The 15,495-nt window shown below is 35.4% G+C and overlaps 1 protein-coding gene across 2 annotated transcripts in view; it reads left to right on the top strand.

Annotated features, from left to right (window-relative positions):
- The window catches only part of LOC135211849 (methyltransferase-like protein 25B), a 163,869-nt gene that overhangs the window by 131,587 nt on the left and 16,787 nt on the right, over positions 1 to 15,495 (top strand). The gene's annotated exons all lie outside the window — the stretch shown is intronic.

Genomic DNA, 15,495 nt, shown 5'->3' with positions numbered 1-15,495 from the left:
AAAAATCACTAAAATGGGAAGTTTTTCGTTCACACTTTAAAAAAAAATCTAGACATAATGGCCGGCCATTGAAATAAGCAAATCGACAGACCGAGGAATATATGCTGATTCAAACTTATTACCATGAAAAAATAGAAACGATGGGCTGTATACTCTTAAAATCCGTAACGATTTATTATTCATAATTATTTATTTAATTATTCATATAGACTTTATATCCCGTTTGGCCTGCTGGAAGTTTGAATACGGTATGCAAAGAAAACGAATCTGTTTGCGAAAGTACCGGTGAATTCGTATTAATAGCGAATCAAAACCCATGCAATTCCTTCGCTTCGTGGATTGTCCCCGGATTTGCATTAGACCTATAAATGATTGGCGTGGAAACCAAACCACAATGCATGGAAAATTACACGTCCAGGAATATTCAGTGGCCTAAGTAACAGTGACTCTGATACGGTCTTGGTTGGGTTAGGCCTAGGCCTATACCTTTGAATATCGTTTCTGAATTTTAGGAAATATGGTCTTATGCTACCTGCATTTCATTGGATTTTAGTCTTAAATTCATAAAAACATGTCTTTTAAACCTGTATTTCATTGAATTATATGTAAATGTATGAAAGCATATATTTAAAATCTGTATTTCATTAGATGACAGATATAAATGCATAAAGCCATATTTTAAAACCCTGATCATTGAAATATGATAAATGTATAGACGCATACATTCAAACAGACTTGTGGAGTTGCATAGCGTCGAATAATTTAAATTATTTTGAGAGCAAGAACTGCATGGAAATGCTTTAGGAATGTTACATATTAGTCTAGTGGCTAGTTTACGTAATTACCCGCCAAAATTCAATGTTCTTCCATCAATAGATTCATTATTTTTTTCCACCACGGACGGAAACGTTGTCTGGCCAGACTCCTGAAATATATAGGGATAAATTTGGTTTAATGGAACAGGCAAGGATTATAGGCCTACATTTAAGGCAATGATTGTAGGCCTACATTTAAGGCAATGATTGTAGGCCTACGTCTAAAGAGCCCCATAGACGTTACGGTCGCCGGATCCGGTTATCTGAATCTGAAGTAAATCTCACTGTCTATGGGGTTATCATCCGACCAAAAGTGAGCGGAGTCCGTCGGCCTCTCCGACCAACTCGCAACCTGCCGTTGTTAGGTTCGTGGCATCCGATTTAGTTCAGGTGGCCGGAGGCCTCCACGTCTGTGGCGTGATCTGAAGATTTACTTCAGTTTCAACGAGACGCTGAAGTGGCAACATGGCAGCTGCGTCCGCACATAAAGGTAGGTTTACACCCTTCGCACTTTTGTGTTGCGGGCTGTTACGGCGTGAGACCGCAAGAAACCGTTACAAAATTGACGCGGTGGGGAGAAAAAATGACCGTTATTGGGCGGTGTGGCGCAGACCCAGGCAGTGGGTTACGGGCATGTCACGGCGTGTTCTTGCGGTTTCTAGCGGAGTGTTACGGCGTTGGTGCGGTTTTATGGTCGTTGTTGCCATGCCAGGGCATGCGCTCTTGCGGCTTTGCTACTCCGTGTAGTGGTGTGTTGCGGGTGGCTTGTGGTGTTGTAGTTCATGAGGAGATCTCTCCGTATGTCAGGAAAATACCCACAAGAGATGAACGCTTTTTATGTATAGATATTAGTCTGGGTAGTAGCACGATAAGGGTTACCAATTGTTATATGCCCTATTATAACGGTTCTAATACTGAGGAATACTTAAATAAATTAGGGAAAATGAAATGTCTATTTGAAGAACATCAGAATGATCATGTTATTGCTGTAGGGGATTTTAACGCTCACATTTCATCAGAATTTGGTGCAGAATTATTTGGGTGGTGTGATGAATACGACTGCTATGCAGCCGACATCACCTCATTACCACAGGATACCCATACGTGGGTAAGCGATGCTACGGGTCACACGAGGTGGCTGGACCATGTCGTGTGCCCTGACTCCCTCTTGAGTGCACTTCGATGTTTTAAAGTTTTTTTACGAGGAGATAGGCTCAGACCACAAGCCTCTGGGTTTTAAACTTTGTGTACAAGATTTTTCAGCATACATAGTAGCAGGGATCAATAATCGCAGAATAACTTACGAGGTTAGAAATAATGATGAATATAAAGTTCGAAGCGAGAAGTCACTAAAAGAAATAGAGCTTCCAGTTGAGACAATTGTCTGTAGAACAAGGGGATGCAGAGACAGAAACCATGTATTTCTAATTGAAACATTTGCTGTCGATCTTGTTGAGGCATTGATTAAGAGTGGAGATACAAAAAATACCGGGGAGGTACATAAAAGTCATGGAATACCAGGCTGGAATGAAAACGTCAAATTACACCACGTTACAGCCAGACAAAAGTATTTATTATGGAAGGAAATGGGAATGCCGAGATCGGGTGTGCAATACGATGAGATGGTCCTGTCTAAAAGAAATTTTAAAAAAGCACTCAAAGTCTGTAAGAAGACGGTAAACAAAACAACAAAGGAAAAAATCGCTAGAGATATGAGCAGGAGAAATCCTTGGAAAACAATAAACAAAATAAGAAAGAAAACTACCAAACTACCGGTTGGTATTGATGGAATAAGGGGAGAGTCAAACATAGCAGAAGGTTTGAAGAATCATTATGCTCATATTATGGAAGGTACGAACCATCCACAAATGTCTTTGTCGATGGAAAATGAAGATGAAGAAAGCACCATACCAATTGTTTCCGTTAAAGACGTTCAAGATGCTTTAAAATCCCTTTCGTTAAATAGTGCCCCGGGCCTGGATGGAATCACAGGGAATCACTTACGATATGCTCATCCAACTCTGTATGTGCATCTGTCACTTTTGTTCACTTGTTTGTTCAGGCATCATTTCGTATCAAAAAATCTGACTGAAATAAAAATTCCGAATTTAGTTAAGGATCCAAAGACTTGTTAACAACTTCGGATAATCAATTTGCTTATAAAACTAAACACAGCACTGATATGGCCCTTTTTCTTTTTAAACAAACATGCCAGTTTTATAGGTCAAAAAACACTCCAGTTTTTGTATGCGCAATGGATATCTCCAAGGCTTTTGATAGAGTGTGTCATGAAAGATTATTTCAAATTTTAAAGAGAAGACGTGTGCCATTTTACATTATAGCACTGCTACAGTACTGGTACAAAACTCAGGACTTTAGAGTAATGTGGGGAAATAGTCTTTCCTCTCCTTTTAAACCCAGTTGTGGTATTAGACAGGGTAGTGTTCTATCAGCACTTCAGTTTGCCGTATATGTGGATGACTTAAGTACAAAGTTCCTCAGCAGGGAAGGTGGTTGCACAGTGGGAGAGGTTAAGGTGAATCATATCTTTTATGCAGATGATATAATACTTTTAGCCCCATCTTTAGAAGCGTTGCAAATACTCATAGATAAAAGTATGGAATATTTGAAGTACCATTATCTTGAAGCCAATCCTGACAAGACCAAAGTTCTTGTTATAAAGCCCAGGAATTTTATGGCATTTAGTGAACCGTCACTCTATATTAATGACGTCAGGTTGGAAGTCGTTAAGTCATGTAAATATCTCGGCATGAATATTAATGACAATCTGAAGGACGATGACCATATTGCATCACTCTATCGAGGGCAATGCTTGCGAGGCAATATGTGCTAAGGAACTTTCATATGTGCAATGATGAGGCAAAAGTGCATTTGTTCAGATCTTTCTGTACTTTCCTGTATTGTATGCCTCTGGCAATGAAATGTGAAAATGAAACCCTACGAAAACTTAAGGTATGTTATAATGACTCTTTTAGGTACCTGATGGGAATAGAAAGGTTTTCGAGAGTAAGTGGACACTTTGTTTCTTTAGGAATACCAACATTTGATGAATTAGTGAGAAAATGTATTGTAAGCTTGTTTCAAAGAGCAAAGAGTTCAGAAAACCACTTAATTTGTGCAATTTTTAACAGTGATATATAGTTTTAAAAAATCATTAGTTTTTAAAGAGTGGTCTAAACACATTTTCTGTGTTTAGACCTTTTGTTTTATTCCTATTATATTTGTATATAACTATTAATTTTATCGTAATATTTTGTATATGGCTCTACAGCTGAAATAAAGAATTTGAATATGAATTTGAAATTTGAATAATAGCATAATTCATAATAATGAGGCAAATGATGGACATGTAAAGCATAGAAAGTAAGAAAATGAACATGAAAAGTATAGAATGTAAGAAAATGAAATTAGGACTTGGTTTATACCTAACATTTTCAAATGGAAATATCATATATTATCAACTGAGGTCAATATGTTTTTGTCAAAATTAAGAGGTGGTTGTGGTATTATTGATATTCCGTGTAAAGCGAAGTCAGTCATGTTTAGTACACTTCTTAAATGTTTAAAAGATCGTTGTTTTGGTTACCAAATGATTATTTATTATTGTAAAGTCAGAGCAACCTACCTTATAGAAAATGAATGCCAACATCAGGATTGCACTATTTTTACACCTAGTTTTTATGAAAGGATGATAAATATATTACGAAACGCTAATAAGATGACCTCTTATCCACAGATAAAAACGGAAGTGGTATATGAACATCTAAAGAAAAACAGTGAATATGTTCCAAATATTGAAAAATTGTATCTACTATTCAACTGGAAACTAATTTGGGAACATGTAAATAATAAGTATATAGAAAATAAAAGTAGAGAAATTTTGTTCAAGTATGTTCATGAAGTTTTAAGTACAAATGATAGACTTGCCATGATGAAAATAAGAGATGTTAAGAAATGCGGTTGTGTATGCATAGAAACTAATATCCATATGGTATATTTCTGTCCTTTGGTTAAGAATTTGTTGTCCTGGGTATTCGAATTGCTTAGAAAGTGTTGTAAATTAAAAGGTAATAGCAGTTTAAGGATTTTAAAACTAGATTTTGAAGCAAACTCAAAAATGGATGAAAATACAGCAATGGTAATAATAGCAGACATAATTTCAAGTATATGGATGGCAAGATATTTGGGAATAAGTACTGACAAGCAAATTATTAAATGTATAAAGAATAGACTGTTAAATACATTTAATGTAAGTATTATAGGATTTAAGTCTAATGTTAACAAAATTTTCACGAATCAGTATGTTTCTAATTTAAAAACATATTTAGAAAAATAACAAATTGTAATATTTTTATATTATACATAGATCTTACAATGTATATGCAAAATTGTAAAATATAATTTTGTAAAGTAATATTTCTTAATAAAAGAAAAAAAGTATTGAGGTTCAACTAAAAAAGAAAAAAAAAATCTACCTAGGGAGACGCCGTAACACGCCGCACGCCCAGCAACATGTGCCCGCCATTTATTAATTCTGTATGAAGGCGCCATAAGGGCACCTCACAGGCACCACAACATCACGCCATAGCACTCCCTCGCGGGTGGTACTATGTAGCAAGCGCCTCAGCGGCGTGGTTGGTATGGTTTTAGTGTTCCACCTCGGTGGTCGCGGGTTCGATTCTCGGCATTCCACTGAAGAGTGAGAGATGTGTATTTCTGGTGATAGAAGTTCACTCTCGACATGGTTCGGAAGTCACGTAAAGCCATTGGTCGTGTTGCTGAATAATCACTGGTTCCATGCAACGTAAAAGCACCATACAAACAAAGCAAACAAGGTACTACGTCGCACCACATCACACCACGTGGGGTGTGGTGCGGTGTGGCACGGCACCGTGTGGGTTCTTACCTCTTTTGTTGCGAGGCCGCGCCACACCGCATACGACTTTGTGCGACTTCATCCATCCGCCAGACGCCGCGCAGAAATTTGAAATGATTTAAAATCCGGGCGGCGTCGCGTGGCTTTAACGGTCTTCACCTGCCCCCGCCAGCGAAGTGGCGCAGTTTTGGTGCGTTTATAGTGCAATTTCATGCGGTTTCTTGCGATCCCACGCCGTAACAGACCGCACCACAAAAGTGCGTAGGTGTAAACCAGTCTTGAGGAGTTCTGGGAGGAGTTTATGGAAAGTCATAGAAAAACGAAATTAGGCTTATGATAAATTAGTTGGAAAATTATTGAAGGATATATATATATATATATATATATATATATATATATATATATATATATATATACGTATATATGTTGCACTGTTGCATCTTGCATAGTCTAATGGCATATACGGTAGTTTAGTATACGGTAGGTCTATGATCCGTGAATGCAGAATAGGCACTTAAACCTACAGTTCTGCAGCCAAGTAAGTGAAGTGTACAATTTTCAACTCTTGTAGTACTTGTGCACAAAATTTTAGTTAAACATGGAACACTGAAATATTATTGAATACATTGTTTCATAGACTTATTTTATTTTATTTTATGTATGGAAAATAACAATGTCATTTAAACAATAGTACTATATGCATACACACCAAGTATGTGTGTGTGTAATATATATATATATATATATATATATATATATATATATATATATATATATATATATATATATATATATAAGTCTATCACATTACCGTGATTCATATACATATATCGAACTACAAATGTCCTTTAATATCTAATTCGCTCTACCTCGGAATTAATATATTTTCATATATGCTTAACCGAGGGGGAATTTATTAAGCGATAATAGAATTGGTGTCGGGGTGGTTTAAGGAATATGTGCTGATTCAAACTTATTACCATGAAAACTTAGCAACGGTGGGCTGCATACTCTTAAAATCCGTAATGATTTATTGTTTATAATTATTTGTTTAATTCCTTCTCTCGTGGGTCGTTCCCGGATTTGCATCAGACCTATAAATGATTGGCGTGGAAACCAAACCACATTGCATGAAAATTACACGTCCAGGAATATCCTGTGGGCCTAAGTAACAGTGACCCTAACGTGTCTTGGTTTGGTTAAGCCTAGGCATATACCTTTGAAAATCGTTTATGAGCTTTGGAAAATGTGGTCTTATGCTCCCTACATTTCATTGAATTTTAGATATAAATGGATAAAAACATGCCTTTTAACCCTGTATTTCATTGAATTATATGCAAGTGTATGAAAACATACATTTAAAACCTGAATTTCATTAGATATTACAGATATAAATGCATTTCATTGAAATATAGATAAATGTATAGATGCATACATTCAAACAGACTTGTGGAGTTGCAAAACCTCGAAAAATTTAAATTATTTTGAGAGCAAGAACTGCATGGGAATGCTTTGACTATAGTTTACGTAATTACCGTCCAAAATCCAATGTTATTCCATCAGTAGATTCATTATTTTTTTCATCCACCGCGGACGGAAACGTTGTCTGGCCTGACTCCTGAAAAATATAAGGATAAATTTGGTTTAATGGAACAGACAAGGATTATACAGGCCTATAAGGCAATGATTATAGGCCTATACATCTAATGCAAATCAAAGCACCCAGTTTGACTTTGCTCATTAGAATTCATTCCATCTCTTGATCATTTTCTGCAATACAATATCCCTGGATTTTCCGTGTTTCAGAATGCAGTCTGCGTTTGTAATATATTGTTTGTTTGTTTGTGTAGGTAGCTATAGTCTCACATTCGACATGTTGATTTTATTTAAAGGCGGCCATTAAAAACAGGAGAGAAAAAAAAGACTAATCAGCTTTTCTACAAGGATATCAAACACCAGCATCTAATCGTTACCATAAAATTCTCCCAGGAAATTAAAACGAAACGTAAATTAGTTCAAGTGGGAGAAACGACACAAATCTCAGTCCACCGAGATGACGAACGTTAAGCGCAAAGGATTAACGTTCGTCATCACCTTACGAAAGAGTCCAGTAACAAGATGACGAGATATACAATTATCCGGAGATTATAGAACCGATTCGATCACCTGTAACTGAGAGAGAGAGAGAGAGAGAGAGAGAGAGAGGGGGGGGGTTAGTAATGGAATTACGATGAAATTAAGTTTCGTGTTACTGAAAAGGTGTTGCCACCTGCTGTGTGTGTGTGTGTGATCTGACAAGCAAGGGGGATATATATGAGAGTATACAATACACTATACATTCTTAACTGACCGTTGAGATTGGTATAATATCAATTACACAACATATCATTTTCAGTGTGTAGTATTTATCTAAAACTGACCTACGTACATGTAATTTTATTTACGATGTATGTGGTATCCACTCACGCGCCCACGTACGTACGTGTAGGCAGTATATACAATTTTGGAATTAGATGTCTTTAGATTGTTGTGAAGATTAGTTTGATATAATACTCTCTCTCTCTCTCTCTCTCTCTCTCTCTCTCTCTCTCTCTCTCTGATGTACTATATGAAATACGATCAGCTGCCTTCAGACCATTAAGTTAGGTGTAATAAACGAGATTAGAAACGAATACAAATATACTTTTGTTTTTAAATCGTCTCATTGACTTAGCCAAATATTTTATTTTTATTTTCCGTTTAATCTCAGGTTCGTATTTACAGTCTTGATGTTAAAGATAGAAGTGAAACATTGTCGGAATCTTTAGAATTAATGAATTCATTATAATAGTTAATACCAATAAAATTAAAAGAAAACTAAGTATATTTTTGTCGTGGTATACCGCTGCACATCGGCCTACATAGAAAACGGGATATTAAGTCTAAAAACCTTGCAAATAATTATGAAAGAATAAGCAGGAATTTTACTTTTATTTAAAGTTATCACAGATAGCTAACATAGTTTTCTATCTATTCGAGCTTTGTTTCACAAATGTATTGTAACTGTAAGTACATTGTTTTGGTTCAGCATTTTCTTTATATTAACCTCGTAACCCTAGTTTCGAATTAGTATTTTTTATATTATTCAATTGGCGTTCACAAATCAGTGTAGACGAGGAAAAATGTTAGAAATGTAATGGAAAAACTCGATACATTATGCAATAAATGTATTGTACCCGTGAAATGGAGGCCAGAGCGAGATAAAATTAGTAAAATAAGCTATTACCATAACTGGCAAATAGCAAATTTTCTGTTTTAGTGATTCGTTGTTAACGAAATCTTTAGTCTGGCAGCATAGCGGGTACAACTGTCAATGAAAACGGGTTTGAACGACGTCTATAAAAATAAGTAGAATTATCCTAACATATTCCCTACATACACTTGAGTGCTACGTAAACAATATTAGTCTAAGAATTTTTAAAATAACTCTAATTTGACTAGTTAATTGGTGAGTAACAATTCCCTTTTAGACCTGAAAAACATTTTTTTTCTTTTGTTTGATTTCCGTCAGCGATAGATTTCCGGGGGTACTATTATAAATATTTTACTTTAATTTACCTTTAGTAAGTTAGTATTTGCATATCTTTTGTACCGTAATGTAAGCGAAAATATATTTGCTTTTGTGTTTTTCTCCTGATAGTTAACTTATGTTATATATATATATATATATATATATATATTATATATATATATATACATATATATATATATATATATAATATATATATATATATATATATATATATATATTAAGGGAGAATTGGTGAGTTGCGGAAGCAATGAAAGGATATGATTAAAAATGTCAAGAAGAGAACATAGACTTATTTGTTACACAGGGTCAACAAACGAAGGAGATTAAATCTGTCTGGAAAAGATTGGCTTGAGATAAGCTTGACATCTGATCATAGATTACTCGGAATGATAGAATAAATATATAGAAGACTGGTTTGAAAGGACAGTTCCGGAATAGAGCTATAAATATACTACGTAGTTCGAGCACGCAAATCGAGAGAGAGAGAGAGAGAGAGAGATTAAAGTATGTAGGGCTATATTTCAACTAATGTTCCAAGGAGTATTAAAAATATAAAAACCCTATTTGGAGGAAGTCTTTCCAGAGTGTAAAGTAAGCACACAAGAGTTTTTGAAGTAATACTTTTGGTGTTTTAGTACTATACTCTGTTTTTTTTTCATCTGTCCATCTGCCTGTGGTGTTTTTGTATGGTAACACTGCGTCCCGGGCTTTAGATAGTTACATTCAGCTTACATTCAACGATTATAATAATATCCTATTTCGAATATTAACGGTGTAATTCGCATACAGTAAATTATTAAAACACTTTTCAGTTACAAATGTACACCCAGATTTCCTTTTATTTACCTAAAACTTACACACAGCGTAACTATCTAAAGCCCGGGACTCAGTGTTACCATACAAAAACACCACCGGCGGATGGACAGATGAAAAAAAACAGAGTATAGTTTTCGATGTTTTAATACTAGTTTTAAGTGTTTTAGTACCAGTTTTGTTGTTGATATATTAGTACTACTTTTGATATTTCAGTTCTAGTGTTTGGTTTTTAGTACTAGTTTTGGTGTTTTAGTACTTGTTTTTTATGTTTTAGTACTAGTTTTTTGATGTTTTAGTACTAGTTATTTTATATTTTAGTACTAGTTTTTTATTTTTAGTACTAGTTATTTTATATTTTAGTACTATAGTTTTTGATGTTTTAGTACTAGTTATTTTATATTTTAGTACTAGTTTTTGATGTTTTAGTACTAGTTATTTTATACTTTAGTACTAGTTTTTGATGTTTTAGTATTAGTTATTTCATGTTTTAGTACTAGTTTTTGATGTTTTAGTACTAGTTATTTTATATTTTAGTACTAGTTTTTGATGTTTTAGTACTAGTTATTTTATATTTTAGTACTAGTTTTTGATGTTTAAGTAATTGCTTGTGATATTTTAGTACTAATTTTGGTGTTTTAGTACTAGTATTACCTACTAGTTTCGGTGTTGCACTTACAGAGTGACGTAGTAATATCCTGTCTCAGTGGCGGAAGTAGTATGTCTTTAAGTCAAAGAGAGACACAGATGTAAATTATATAAAACTGAAAAAAGAAAAATGTTTCTTAACATAGAAATGTGCGAGCAGCGACTTGTAGTGGCAATAATCTAAAAATAAGTGGCAGACCGGGATGTATAAGGCAAGCTTAAATGAGGGAAAGATCCCAATGCGATATAAGAGTTTCTTTATATCTTAAGGGAAAATGTGGTAGAGGTATACTACAGGAATTGGAGCTATTAGAAATAAGGAAAAATATTGTGGGTTAAAATTTAGGACTTAGCCAAGAAAGAATAACTTGATCTCAAGTGGAGGCGGTTACGAAGTATTGCTTAGACATTATTTTTTAATGATAGGTGTGACTCAAGTCTATGTAGCCCATAAATAATACTCATTCATGCAGTGATGAAGGAATGCATAAAAACGAGAGAAAATGGCGAGAAATGCGGGAGGATTGTCTAATTCATTATAAAAAGCCGGTTCAAAAGCAAATGGCGCTATACCGAGTCTTCAAAAAGTATCGAGGCAGCTATGGCTCTGCTTTAATGGGGGAAGTTATAGTCTTGTTGTTTGATCGATTATGAAATTTAGGTCTTGGAGACCAAGCGAAATCAGTCTTCAGAAATATGAAACACAGGGAAAGGGTTAAAAACCGTTCATGCGCCAACGTGGGCTGGTTTTAATTCGACGACAACAGGTGACAAACCCAATGCGCGCAGGTGCTGCTGGCCCCTGTAATAAAACTGATTAGAGCCAATGGCCGACGAGTGGCTTCCAGGAACTTGGGAGATATGTAGGTTGATAGTTCAATTAAGACAATTTGATAATAACATATAAGGGGTCGTTCCGTTCAAAATTTACGTAACGTCTTATCGGGTGAGAGGGCGGTATATGGAGAAGCCAAGGTCCTTGGGTGAAGCGTTATGAGTGTAACGAAATTCTGCAACAGACTTTTATCATATTTCGATAATATTGAGAAATATTGTATTTATTCATTTATTTATTGCATAATTATGTTTACAAAAATATAAGAAACTCAACCCTTGTTTGTACTTCAACATTTTCCACTAGATCTATATATGTGTCACTTGACACAATAATCACGAACTCATCCCTTTTTTGAGCTCCGACGTTCTCTACTTTATGCATAAAAGTATTAAAAAAAAATCCGAAGGCATTAATTTCCAGGTACTTTAATATATCATTGCATTAAAAATAGGAAACGTACTAATTCGGAGTGGATGGGAGGAGGGCGGTGTAATACTATGTGTAAAGTTGCATAAGTTTCTAAGGGATGTCTGGATATGTTTATGAGGCGTGACAACGGGGAAGGAGCAGTCAAATATTACCATAAAATATTGGTATTACATTATGTTTGAACGGCCCCTAAACAAAATGAGAGTGTGAGGGATGTCTTCAGTACTACACGCCCCTCATCTTCTGCTAATCATGATACCCTTGACTGAGTCTAAAGAAGAATGGATTGACTTCGAGAGAATGCTCCAATTAAGCCCAAGTGGAGGCGCCTGATATCCATGACAATGTTTGCCAATGAATTCCACTGAACGTAGGTGTTGGATGGTTATAAAGCTGAAAACAAAGATAATTACCTAGAGAACCATCATCAAAATTTCGCTCATTCTCGAGTTTTATAGATATCCATCTATAGATTCTAGACCAAGTGATACGTAAGCGTCACTGAAGAGTGTTGACGAGAACGCCGCTTTTCTCTCCTCTCTCGAATTAGTTTACAGATTCTAGGTGACTGATCTAGGGCAACTTACACAGCATAGAATGAGGCTGAGTAGAATTCACCCGATAAAAGAAAGAAAAAAAAATGGTAATCCAATTCATGTCGCTTGCGCTTGTAGTCAGGCACTTCACTTGCTGCTCTTTCGTTCTTCTTCTTTAGGACGCTCGTGAAAAGTTTGGTATTTGCCGTTCCCTATTGCGTTTATTACGAAACCATTCTCTTTGTTCTAGACCACATTAATACCACTTAAACTTCGAAAGAGAGGATCTTACCGGATGATTACATCTCCCGGTCATAAATTCACACGGACACTTGCCACCGACACAATAATTATCGGTTCGTGACTCTGTAAATCATCCTCTTTTCTTTTCTTATCATTTCCCTTACGTGTTGTATTAAGACGAAGCAAGTGGCTATTTGGAATCTGAAAACCGTCTATGCAATGGTACTAAAATAAATTCTATAAGGACTGACGTGGGAAGCTGGCCGACACTTGTGTAGTAATTGTCTTGTACAGGTCACCTGATGATCAATTGTTCAGCTACGTGTGAAACTAGAGCGGAAGGACTTTGGGTTAATGGTTAATGTGGGCGAATTCTTTCGTAAGACATTCATGGAGTGGTCTTTTAGATATAATTTGAAGGAATTCACACGAAAGAGACGGAGAGAGGGAGGTCAGCTGTGAAACAATATCCTTAGCATGGGAAAATGGTATAGTCGTTGTTTCCCCTATGGTAATCTGTATGGTTACCCGTCTAGAGAATTGTCAGATAACCTATACGGTTCAATGTCATAGTCTCTCTCTCTCGCCTCTCTCTCCATTCCTCTCTCTCGCTCCTTCTCTCTCACCTCTCCTCTCATCGTCTCTCTCTCTCTCTCTCTCTCTCTCTCTCTCTCTCTCTCTCTCTCTCTGACAACTGGACCACTAGCATAACTGAATTCTCATCTTTGCATAATGAGAAAGCATTAATCGAATTTATTGATAATTGCGCTAAGATGATCATAAGTTCATAAACCACGTATCCCTGTATTTTTAATCATCTTTAGGCCTATATATTTATTTATTAAATAATATTCTACTATGCAAATGGCTCATCTCAACAGTTTATGGATTTAAAATAAAATCTCATTCACATTCAAATCCCAAATTTCATTTCAAAATCATATATTCTCCATCAAAGGTTCGTTCATGGTTACTAAGCGCTCACTCCACAAACACAGTTGCGGCCACACTCACTATACACTGTTTATGACATGCAAAGCTGTATTTCCTTGATTACTTTTATTTAGTTTAACTTTACCTTGTGTTATTTCAACATGTTTATTTTAATTCATGTCTCTTATCCCTTTTCTGCAACAATAGTAAGATACCTTCAAACTCCGGCGTCTCTTCTTCTTCTCTAAAGAATAGAGACCCTGGAGGAGCTCATGCCTGACGCAGAAAAGGACGTTCAGTAACCCCCTCCCCCCGGCCCCCCAACTTTGCAATCCTTCCTGAAAAAAAATTCAAAAATTAATTTTTATTGTAAAATTAAAAATTAAACGGAAAGAAAAACCGAAAAATTAAAAATTTAGAACCCCGGCCCCCTAGCATTAATATTATTATTATACCCCGGCCCCGCCCCCCCTTTCCCCCCCCGCAAAAAAAACAAAATTTAAAAAAAAAACAGCGGTTGTTGTAGAAAGAGCCTTCTATAGACTCGGATGTGGCCGATTCGTTTTTATAAAGTTGGCATCACGAACGCGAAGCTAAACTTAATGTATAAGTATTGGTAATGATACTAAGACGCTTCCAATGATTTATCTAATAAAATAACTTTCAGTAACAGCTCGTTCGTCCTCCATTTTTCTTTGATACTTCTGACATTACATCTGTGTTGATTGAAAATCATGATGAAATATTTGATAATACCGAGCGAAACGTATGATTATACGTGGTCTATATATCGTATTTCTTCATGAGCAGGTTATGCCTGTTCCCACCACGTTTATCAATCTTCGTATAACTTTTTTTTATTATTGTTCTAGATGGAAGTATTTATTGTAGTGATTTAACACCCAATTTAGAATCAGCTTCTTTGTAATGATGCGTTGGAATTTGGAGCTAATAGATGTAACATCGTTATTTTTGACCGAGCCTCTCGTAAAATATGGTAGGTACTATATATATTTCGCACATAAGAATGGCGAAACGATTTTCCAGTTATATTCGTCATTAAACAATAATGCATTCAGTTTTGTAATCCTAAACAGCTATTTTAAAAGAAATATATTTAGTTAATTCTGTAGTTCCCCAGTATTCAGTGTTCGGTCATATGGGTTCATTGGGCCTACATCAAATTATGAATTCGGGTTAGGTTTAGGCTTCCCAGAAAAAAATAATAAAAACTCATTTTCTAGGAATGGATATTCGAAAAACTGACATGCTAAAGTTGATATTCTCTGAAATAAACTCCAAAAAGCTTACTCAGGACTATACAGATTCTCAGAGCCCTGAAGACTTCATCTTTTTGTTTATAGTCATTTGCTTTTATTGATTTTTTTAAAGGATAAAGTTAAATAAATCTTCTATAACAGCCAGCCAGAGTCAATGAATAACAGATCTTTCTTACCCTTTCATGAAAACTTTTGAGAAAACGTTTAAATATAGTATATTTGCACATTGAAAAATGTTTTAATCATAATTATCCCTATGAATAATAATATGATACAGTATCCCAAGTATAGTACGTAATTTTATTTCAGACTGGTATAATGCAGAGCAAATCCTCTCCAATGTACTACCTCGTCATAGCTCTGATCTTTACTTAAAATCTCTGTAGATTTAAGTTGCATTCCTCACCTGTATAATTTTACGGTTTCCTTTTTCATTATCCAAATCGATCAGGAACAAAAATTAAATAAACTTTCAGTCAAATACTCGAGAAA

The sequence above is a fragment of the Macrobrachium nipponense genome, chromosome 40 (assembly GCF_015104395.2).
Source record: "Macrobrachium nipponense isolate FS-2020 chromosome 40, ASM1510439v2, whole genome shotgun sequence".
NCBI lineage: Eukaryota > Metazoa > Arthropoda > Malacostraca > Decapoda > Palaemonidae > Macrobrachium > Macrobrachium nipponense.
This window is presented reverse-complemented; position numbering and strand designations above follow the sequence as displayed.